Raw genomic sequence first — 10,555 nt, 5'->3', positions numbered from 1 at the left:
TTTAATTGAAGATATGTTATAATAGCAACACTATTAATGCAAATTAAATGTTTAACCTATAGGTTTTAACGAACGTGAAAATGTCTGAAACGTGTATTTAATTCATGGAAATATTAAATAATAACCCCATTAATTACAGCACTACATTTATTACATCTCAACCCATGGTAATTTTATTTTAATTGTAAAACAATTCAACAAACCATTGCACAGAAAAAAAAAGAACCAGATCAGAGGTACTCAGAGGAAAGATGAGATTTATTGTAGAATATTGAAATGTTACAGTATATGTGCTATAATAAATGCTGTATTTTTTTTTTTTTGGACCAAATTACATTGAGGTGAAAATATATTGTTACACAAGTTTTCTTCACTGTGACATTTTACACTGATCTGATTATTGTCATGATGATCTAATCTAGTCATATGACTGTGAGATCTACTGTGCTAAGCATTTTCGTAAGTCTAGACTGATCACATGTAGACTGCATTCAGAACGAAAGTGATCTTTGGACTGAGCATTCTTATCTTCATATTGCCTGCACGTCTCTGCTTGCGGTCTTAAATAACCCCTTGACCCTTTCTTGACCATGTGTGCGGCCTATTACATAATTTCCTTATTGCAACTCAAGTCCTTATTTAAAGCTAAAACAGGAACTTATAAATTAATATTAATAAAAAATAAATAAAGTTACTTCCATCTTTCCATAACACTTCCTCTTTGCATCAACATAAACTAATTTTTTGAGCTGGGACTCCTTTTTATCCAAAAGATGGACTTTTCACTGAAAAACACCTGCCATTTTGTGAAATCTGTGGGTGCTGCTAATGGTGTAGAAATGACATTGTGCACTTTCAAGGGTGCATAATGTATGTTTAGGATTCTCAGCACATTAACTACCTGCTCTATTAAGTGAATGCTTTAGTAAGTCTTTAAATGCTATAAAATCAGACTCAATAGAGATATTTCAGTGAATGGAAAATATGAATCAAGGAAAGTTTTGTATCAGGTTTTAACGTCTCAGTCCCTTTGCCAAGCTTTTTCATCATCGATCTCTGCACGAGGAGGTTGGGAACAGTTTCTACAAGAGGGCAAAGAAATGGCATCACATAGTCTTTAATATGCCACCACCATGTAAGCGTTCCTTTTCATTTTTAACTCTTTATTTCTTCCTTGAGGTATAGGCTTCCTCCTCGAAGCCTTTCTTTAGCATATCCTCCTGCTCTTCAGTTTGCTCTTAATGGCTTTTCAATCTCCTCCTGCTGCTGCTTCTTCTCCTGACTGAACTTCTCCTGCATTTGTTTTACCTGTCCTCATGCTGCGCTTTCTCGGTCTCCAATCATTTTTTCCTTCTCAATTAGTTTCTCCTCCTCTTCTTTCAACTTCTGTTCCAGCAGAGCTGCATTCTCTTTTCTTCTGAACATTCAGTCAAAACAGAAAGAATATGAAATGACAATGAAATAATAACCTCAAACCTAATTCAGAGTGTTTAAGGTCCCTACATCCTGTGCTTCAAAAAGCTTAGTATAAACTCTACTATTCATTTGTTTCTCATTTTCAGTGAGTTTATTATCCATGCAGAGGATGCTGTTTGCCTTCAGGTTCCCGTTCTTTCAGAAACTCTTCCAGGCACAGCCCTCAGCCTGCACACAAACATATCTTAGACCAGTGTGTACTTGAGTCACATACACTCACAAATGTAACCCTGGACCACAAAACTAGTCATAAGTAGCGTGGGTATATTTGTAGCAGTAGCTAACAATTTATTGTATGGGTCAAAATTATCAAATTTTCTTTTATCCAAAAAAGTATTAGGATATTATGTAAAGATCTATATATAGTAAATATTATAACATTTTTATTTGTGATTAGTAATATGCATTACTAAGAACTTTATTTAGTCAATTTTAAAGGCTCAATATTTTCTATTTTTTTAACCCTCAGATTCCAGATTTCAATAGTTGTATATCTAAATATTGTTACCATCCTTATAAACAATACATCAATGGAAAGCTTATTTATTAAGCTTTCAGATCATGTATAAATCTCAATTTCATTTTTGTGGTCCAGTGCCACAAATAGACTCTAAAGAGTCCTTACCCTTATTCCTTTGTTGGGTTCTCTGTGGTAATGTTCAACAATGGCGTCTCGGTCACTTTATAAAGTTCATATCCTCCAGACTGACTGTACACTCCATCCTGCCAGCCGTTTATTCATGTCAGAGAACAGATTCTTCAGTAGATCTCTGCACTTTCTATCTGATGCCATCTTATTCTCTTCCAACAAGTCTGTATAGCAACATAGATACATCTTCCTAAAAACACATAAAAGAAGAAATTATCTACAAATCTCAAACATTCATAAATACACTTATACAAAGACAGAATGTATTGGGTACTGTCTGTATACATTGTTTTGTGAATAAGTTGTTTTTATCTGATGGATGTAATTTATGAGGTCACCAGATATCAACACAATCTCCAACCTGACACATCCAGTGAGATCTACAGTATAATACTTGCAGAAAGCCAGTGTTCCCTTCCCTTAATGTCAATGTCATTAATTTCCCAGATACATAAAGGCTATAATCCATACATGAGTACACAAGTATTAGTCACTCTTATAAATTATAAAACTCACCTCCAGTTTCTTTAAGATTCCATTTTCTCATCTTTAAATGAGCGTTTCGCGAATTTAGCAATTGCCATACTGCTGAATTTCTGGTGCTCACAGGTCAACTTTTCTATACTGATTGGTAATGTCTTCTTCAACTGTAAAAACATAGTGTGTGTTTACTTAAAGGGTGTTTGTGCATTCATTCACAACATTCAAAATGCAGCTGCATACAAAATTTGGTGTTCTGACTTCGGATGGGATTATTAATGGGATTTTTTTTTCTCTGTATAGAGACACAGAGATGTAAAGAGAAGGATAGTAATTGGAAAAATGAACATATAAAAAACCTGAATGTGCCTCACCTCTTCCATTCCTGTCTGATATACTTTCAGAGCTTCTTGAACAGCTGTCTGGTTTTCTAGATTTGCCAGAACAACCACTGCATTTTCCAGACAGGGCACTTCACCACTGCTGATTGTGTCTACATAAATCGCAACCAAATGTCTGAGCACTGACAACACACACAAACAGTTAGGATTAAATGATCCACGGTATCTTCAAACAACAGATGAAGGGTTTTACTAATCAAATGTTTAATTCATTTATTTGTTTGATTATGCAAAACTTAAAGCTGCAGTCGGTAACTTTTGATGCTCTAGCGGTTAATAAACGGAACTGCTTGCGTCTTGCGGAAGAACATCGTAGCTGGAACTACTTCTCTCTGTTTATGTCTATGAAGAATCACAAAGGGACTGGGTTACTCCGCCGCGGTACCCCCCGAAGCAATCTAAAATAGTCCGAATATAAACACTTATTATAGGTGTACCCTAGTGATTCAGGACAAGCTAAAAACACGGTTTGGAAAATGGATTCATGGTGTACTCCCTTATTATATAAATTTTTCTACATTTTGAACACAAACAAAGTTACGGACCGCAGCTCTGATTGGTTGTTTCTTAACGGGAGCAATGTATTTCTGCAAATGCAATAGGACCACTGGGAGGAGCCAGAGGAGCTTGATTTTTTCACAGATTATCTGTCTCATATTCTACTGTCAGGACATAATGACAGGTTTAACAAATATGTAAAAGATATATTTTTTACAAAAGTTACCTTCTGCAGCTTTAATGTAAATCTGAAATGTGTTAAAGATTCAAATGAATGAAGCCTTTCATTTGGTAAAACACTCACATCGGCCAGTAACTATGTGTCCTCCTTTCAGTCTTTTCACATCACTGTTGACAAACACGTAGTCACAGAAATGTCCCGTGACCTCCAGAAAATTATCTGCAAGGTCCTGGTCCTGCAAGATCTCCAGTCGTGGCATGTCGTTGTGGGAGGTAATAGGAAACGGGAACACAAAACACTTCCGACTAGGGAAATAACGCTTGATGCATTCACGAGGCAAATTTGTAGTCTCTAGTTTTTTTACTCACACCTAAAAAGAGATAATTCAGGAAAGAAGAAAGAAATATACAGCCAACATACTTTATTTCCGTTTTTCAGGCATTGTTCATTTACAGAAATACATACACGAATATTCAAATAAGCTGTCAGTGCAGACAAATATGTGGTCCAGTAATGAAATAGTAATCATACCAGTTTAGTTATGTAGTCTGGATTGCAGGCATCAGTGGTTATTTTAAAGACCTCACAGAACGGATATCATGGGCCAGTGAGCCTATTCGTGTTTATTTTTTTACTGTGTTTTGAAATTCAAATTCTATTCCAAAATAGAAATGAATCCAGTAGGTGGGGCAAATAATTATTTTAACCTTCCTGTAGCTCAAGTAGAGAATGGTGCAAACAATGCCCATATCATGGGTTTAATTCCCAGGGTAACCAAGAATTAGTAAAACTTGTACTGTGCACCTGCTTATAACCTTTAAAACTTTTGCTGCATAGTTGCTTTGGAAATCAGCTACTGCCAAATGTGTAAATGTAATTCTGTCTTAAATACCTTTCTTCAGTTCAAGGGCAAATTCGAGGTAACCGTCATCTGTCACTTTCTTCCCATCAATTTTCAATTCCAAGGTGAAATCTCTCACAGCCCAGATGAATGATGGGAAAAACCGCACAAACTCAGAATCTTCCTCTTCCTCCTCCTCATCTGCTGCTTTTGTCGATCTGATCTTGATCTGCTCAGTGAGCTCAACAACGTAGCTTCAGTGCATTAAAGAATAACAGCATCTTGTAAAGTGTATATTTATATATGTGAAAGAAGAAGTGGGTTATTTGGTTAAAGGATACTGCAGCTTTTCCAATGCAGTGTTATCAATAGTGCCACGGCTGTTGTACACCAATGTGCTGCTGAGCAGAACAGCCAGACAGAAGATCCAGCTGTCATTCTTAGAGTCTCCCTGAAACACACAGTGTCTTCAGATCAAAGCATTCATTCACAACACAATACAACTTTATAGTGTTTCTTCTGAGGTACTAATGGCAAACTAAAACTGTGAAATTATTCATGATAGTTAGTGACTGTGCTCACCTTCGCCACGTCCCCAAGTCCCTCTGTGTCCAGCAGCACAAGAGCATGTCCTTCTTTTTAGGGTGAGGTACACACCACATCCAGATGCCTTTGGTCTTTGATTCAATAGTGCTGCCGAGAGCAAAGCCTGAGACAATAACATTATTATTATGCAGTTACAGTTTTCAGATGTTCTCGTTATCAGATGAACATATACTGCACTTGAGAAGGACTTTGACCATGTTCTCTCACCGGACTGTTGTCCTGCCAGGCGGTTCATGAGGTAAGATTTCCCCGTACGGGTAGAGTCCCACCACAGACACCACCACCACCGGCTCCTTGATCCCATCCAGAATGTCTTTGGCCTCTTTTCTCACATGCAGCTGCCCATTTTCATCATTTTCAATGAGACACACCGGAGCTGACATGTACTTACTACAAGACATGATCCTAGGTAAAAACCATACATACAAAATCAAACAGACTTAACGCACAGTGTCAATATATGTCTGAGTTTCAGCATAGCTGTGATAAACTGCAGCTTGGCTGGGATGCATTATAGTGTTACAGCTCTTGATCATGTAGTATTTCTAGGATTTTAGTCCGTGTGTAATGTCTCTAAAGTTTCTTCTGTAATTAAAGAAATATTGCAAATCTTTAGGCCTGTGTAAACCACTGCATCAACATACAATTAAAGAGAAACAACTTAACACGTCTTCTGCCTTTAAGTTCTTATCCTCTGCATTATGCATGATATTGATTGGAAAAAATGCACTGTCACTGGCCTATTCGTAATGGAGGAATCGAAAGTGAAAGTGTTTTCAGATTCGGTCCACAATGACAAACAGTTCTTTCTGTTATCTGAAACCCCTTGCACACATGGGCTCTGTGGAATAACAAAACATGTACATGCTTATTTATTTATCTATTTAGACAGAAATTTCATCAAAAACTGTTTTTTTTTTTCTTTTTTATGGAAGCCCACTTCCCATAATTAATTTGCCAGTTTTAATTTTAGCCTGTATACATTAGTTTCATTCCTCTGCAGTACAATAACTGGAGAATATGAGGTGTGGCTGTTTAAGCAGTGCTGTGCTGCCCCCTGTCGATAATACAATTTACTGCTCTTTTTATTATTACATACAGTGTTCATTAGAATTTAGTCTGAAAATATCAAAAGGACAGTAAAATACCAAAGGAAAAATAAATGAAAACTAACAAAATCCAAGCAAATGAGTTGTTTTTCTATGTTTTTATTGCCTTTTTTTTTATATATCTATGCATATAATGCTAGAGTTCACTTAAATATGAAAAGCAATCTTGAAATATGGAAGGCGATTACAAACATTTAAATGATTATATTAGCTTGTAGGCCTATTATTATGTGTTTAAAGATATTTTATTTCGACTGGCTGCTTAAGTAATTAATTTAAAGAGAAAATGAGATCCTACCTCTGCTTGTCTTCTGTCGTGGATGGTTGGTTCTGACTGAAGCTCGTGTATAAATACTGAAGAGGTGGTCAGCGTCGTCTCAAAAGCGCCCTCCCAGAAAGCCCGTGAAATGAGGTGATTTCCGGGAAATCGTGATGCTGCAGAATTGACTTCGTGAACAAGGTAAGCTATTTCAGAATAAAGACAGGAGGTCTAGTCGTCCTCGTCAATACGAATTTGAGGTGATTGAGTTGGTGGTCGTATATTAATTAAATTTAAATATGGATTTTGTTGTACTCATTTATTAACAAATGGGCTAGTTTATGAATCACTAAATTTAACGTTTGTTAAAATGTTGACATATGCTGTGTGTGGTGTGTGTGTGTGTGTGTGTGTACTACTGTCGCAGCAGAAGATGATAGGATCTTGAGCTGCTGTAGCCTCTAGTAGTCAGTATGAGCCTAAGATATAATGCATATACCGTATTTTTCGGACTATAAGTCGCACCTAAGTATAAGTCGCTTCAGTCCAAAAATACCTCATTACGAGAAAAAAACATTATAAGTCGCACTGGACTATAAGTCGCATTTATTTCGAATGAATAGAAAACATTACCGTCTACAGCCATGAGAGGGCGCTACATGAGCACTGAGCAGCATAGAGCGCCCTCTCGCGGCTGTAGACCGTAATGTTTTCTCTTGATTCATTTCTCTTGGTTCATGTCAAATTAATTTTGATAAGTGCGACTTATAGTCTGGAAAATAGGGAAATTGGATGGCACGTGAGTATAGAACCTATGAAAGTTTGACCAAAGAGCCGTGTGAGAAACAGAGAGACAGTTTTTTTCTTCTTTAGTGAGCCTTTTTAGCACATCAAAACTTCCAATAATTGGAGAAGAGTAGCCAGTAACGATTTACATTTACTCGCGTTACTCTGAGTAGCTTTGTTGTGTCTATTTCTACTTTTTAGAGATGAAAAAGATGCAGATGGACAAGACAAGCATTATGGTGCAGACCCAGCTGAAAACGATACCCCTTCGTATTCTGCTGAAGATGATCTTGAAGAAAATGAACCCCTAGTCATATTTAAGCTCTATGCAGTATTCCGTGGACAGCCCCTGATTTTGGTGTCCTGTCCCCGTTTTAAAGCACGTTTAACAACACACTGGAAAAGTCCGACCAACTTGACCAGTTGGCAATCATAGGGTTGGGATTATTTTCACCAGCAGAGGGCGCTGCGAGCTGATTACTTGGTCGCACGCCGCTACTGTAGATATGAAAAGCTTGAAGGAGAGCAGAGCGCTATTTTCATCAGTTATCAAAATAGACCTGACCTATTAAAACAAAGTAATACTGTTTGTGTGCAGTGTATAACAAGACATGCAGGCCTATTAAACATTCCTGAAACTTCACTGTCACAACTCTCTCTGTTGTAAAAAACAATAAAGTAATAAATTACACTTGCAAAATTACATTTGCAGAAAGCAGATACTTTGTAGTCAATATGAGCCTACAATATAATGCATATAAAATGTAAACTGATTACTTGCACTTTTACTTGATTACATTTCTGAAGAAAAAAATATATTCTTTTTACTCCTTACAATTTTATTTCAACTTAAGACGTAATCATAATATTTTTCATTTTTATTTTATATCATGCACATTAAATATGGTAAACAGAAAAAAGTGCTTTTGATGTGCAAGAACCAATGAGATTTTTCATGCATCAAGCACACACATTTAATCTTCAGTTACTTAACTTTAACCAGGCACATTTCTGGCAACAAAAGTTTGCTATCAGACCTGAGGAAGCATTTTCAGAATCAGAAAGAGCTTTATTGCCAAGTATGCTTGCGCATACAAGGAATTAGTTTTTATGACATAAGCTTCCAGTGCACAGAGACAACAACACGCAGACAAAAAAAAATAAAAAATTAAAATAAACCTTTGCAAATAAGTTATAAGTGTATAAACAAATGTGCAATAAATGATAATGGAATAGGATCAAGTAAGACGCAGGGATGTACTAGGATGGAGGGGTAACAATTAAATATAAGCATATTGCACATTTTTATTGCATAAGTGGGGAATATTTAATATTTCTCTGTAGTCTTCTGATGTCTGATTTTGTAGCTGAACCAAACCAGACAGTTATTGAAGTGTACAGGTACAGACTCAATGAAGGTAGAACTGTTTCAGCAGCTCCTGTGGCAGGTTAAACTTCCTCAGTTGGCAAAGGAAGTACAACCTTTGTTGGGCCTTTTTCACAATGGATATATTTTTAGCTGTCTAGTATATTGGCTGAATGAACAAAATGGCTGAGTCCAAATACTATCAGAGATGAGAATTTAAATACACTTCATGTTTTAGTAGGGATGACCGCTTTTTTAAAATTAAAATATTTACTATTTACTATTTTTCATTATGATTTTTGGTTACTTGTATTTAAAAAGAAATAGAGTAAGTCTGGTCCTCAAAAAACACTGTATTAGTTATGATATTATTTATGGAACCCACAAATAAAAAATTAGATAAATCACAATTCAGTAATATTTTGAGCACTGAACTGGGAAGTGTCCCCGGTTTTCATTTCAGAAATCTGGTCACCTTAGCTTAAGCTGTGTTCTCGAAATCTCGACATCAACCCTAAACACTAAATACTTGCATCGTAGCACTGGTTTTTAAAATGAAGCTTTGACAGTTTAGCAAAAGGTTTTGCACAAATTACCCAAAAGACAATGGTGCAGGGTGTGTGATATACAGGTGCTGGTCATATAATTAGAATATCATCAAAAAGTTGGACACAAAGAGTGGACTGCAGCTGGAGTCAGTGCTTCAAGAACCAATACGTACATGCAAGACAGGTTTCAGCTGTCGAATTCCTTGTGTCAAACAGACAGCGTCAGAAGCATCTAAAGACAAAAAGGGCTGAACTGCTACTGAGTGGTCCAAAGTTATGTCCTCAGATGAAAGTAAATTTTGCATTTCCTTTGGAAATCAGGGCCCCAGAGTCTGGAGGAAGAAAGGACAGGCACACAGTTCATGTTGCTTGAGGTCCAGTTTAAAGTTTCCACAATCAGTGATGGTTTGGGTCGCCATATCATTTGCTGGTGTTGGTCCACTGTGTTTTCTGAGGTCCAAGGTCAATGCAGCGTATACCAGGAAGTTTTAGAGCACTTCATTCTTCCTGCTGCTGACCAACTTTATGGAGATGCAGATTTCATTTTCCAACAGGACTTAGCACTTGCACACAGTGTCAAAGCTTCCAGTACCTGGTTTAAGGACCATGGTATCCCTGTTCTTAATTGGCCAGAAAACTTGGAAAATCTATGGGGTATTGTGAAGAGGAAGATGAGATATGTCAGACCCAACAATCTATCAGAATCTATCAGCCACTATCAGAGCAACCTGGGCTCTCATAACACCTGAACAGTGCCACAGACTGATTGACTCCATGCCACGCCGCATTGCTGCAGTAATTCTGGCAAAAGGAGCCCCAACTAAGTATTCAGTGCTGTACATGCTACTTTTCACGTTTATACTTTTCAGTTCACCAAGATTTCTAAAAATCCTTTCTTTGTATTGGTCTTAAGTTATATTCTAATTTTCTGAGATACTGAATTTGGGATTTTATCATCAAATCATAAAAAAATTAATAATCAAAATCAAAAGAAATAAACATTTGAAATATATCCGTCTGTGTGTAGTGAATGAATATAATATACAAGTTTAACTTTTTAAATGGAATTAGTGAAATAAATCAACTTTTTGATGATATTCCAATTATATGACCAGCGCCTGTATATCGTCTGCACTAATATTGTAATTGTTGTTTTAACGTTGTGCGAAAAATATTAGTATTTTGACAAAAACCCATGTGTGTGTGTGTGTATATATATATATATATAGCCTATATGTTTTTTAAAAATTAGTATTCAACATTTTATGTCTTATATATCAAAACATAATTTCTGCTTTTGTAACTGCAGGCTCTTTCCACCTCTGAGAGTAGCTGAACAAAGAGCTGAACAGTGA

At 36.5% G+C, this 10,555-nt stretch overlaps 1 pseudogene; it reads right to left on the bottom strand.

Annotated features, from left to right (window-relative positions):
- Positions 1-1,614: 1,614 nt before the first annotated feature.
- LOC113046263 (guanylate-binding protein 1-like) lies at positions 1,615-6,680 on the bottom strand (annotated as a pseudogene).
- Between the last annotated feature and the right edge of the window lie 3,875 nt (positions 6,681-10,555).

This window comes from Carassius auratus, chromosome 27 (genome assembly GCF_003368295.1).
Source record: "Carassius auratus strain Wakin chromosome 27, ASM336829v1, whole genome shotgun sequence".
NCBI lineage: Eukaryota > Metazoa > Chordata > Actinopteri > Cypriniformes > Cyprinidae > Carassius > Carassius auratus.
The sequence above is the reverse complement of the archived record's forward strand: the minus strand, read 5'-3'. Positions and strand labels throughout refer to the sequence as shown.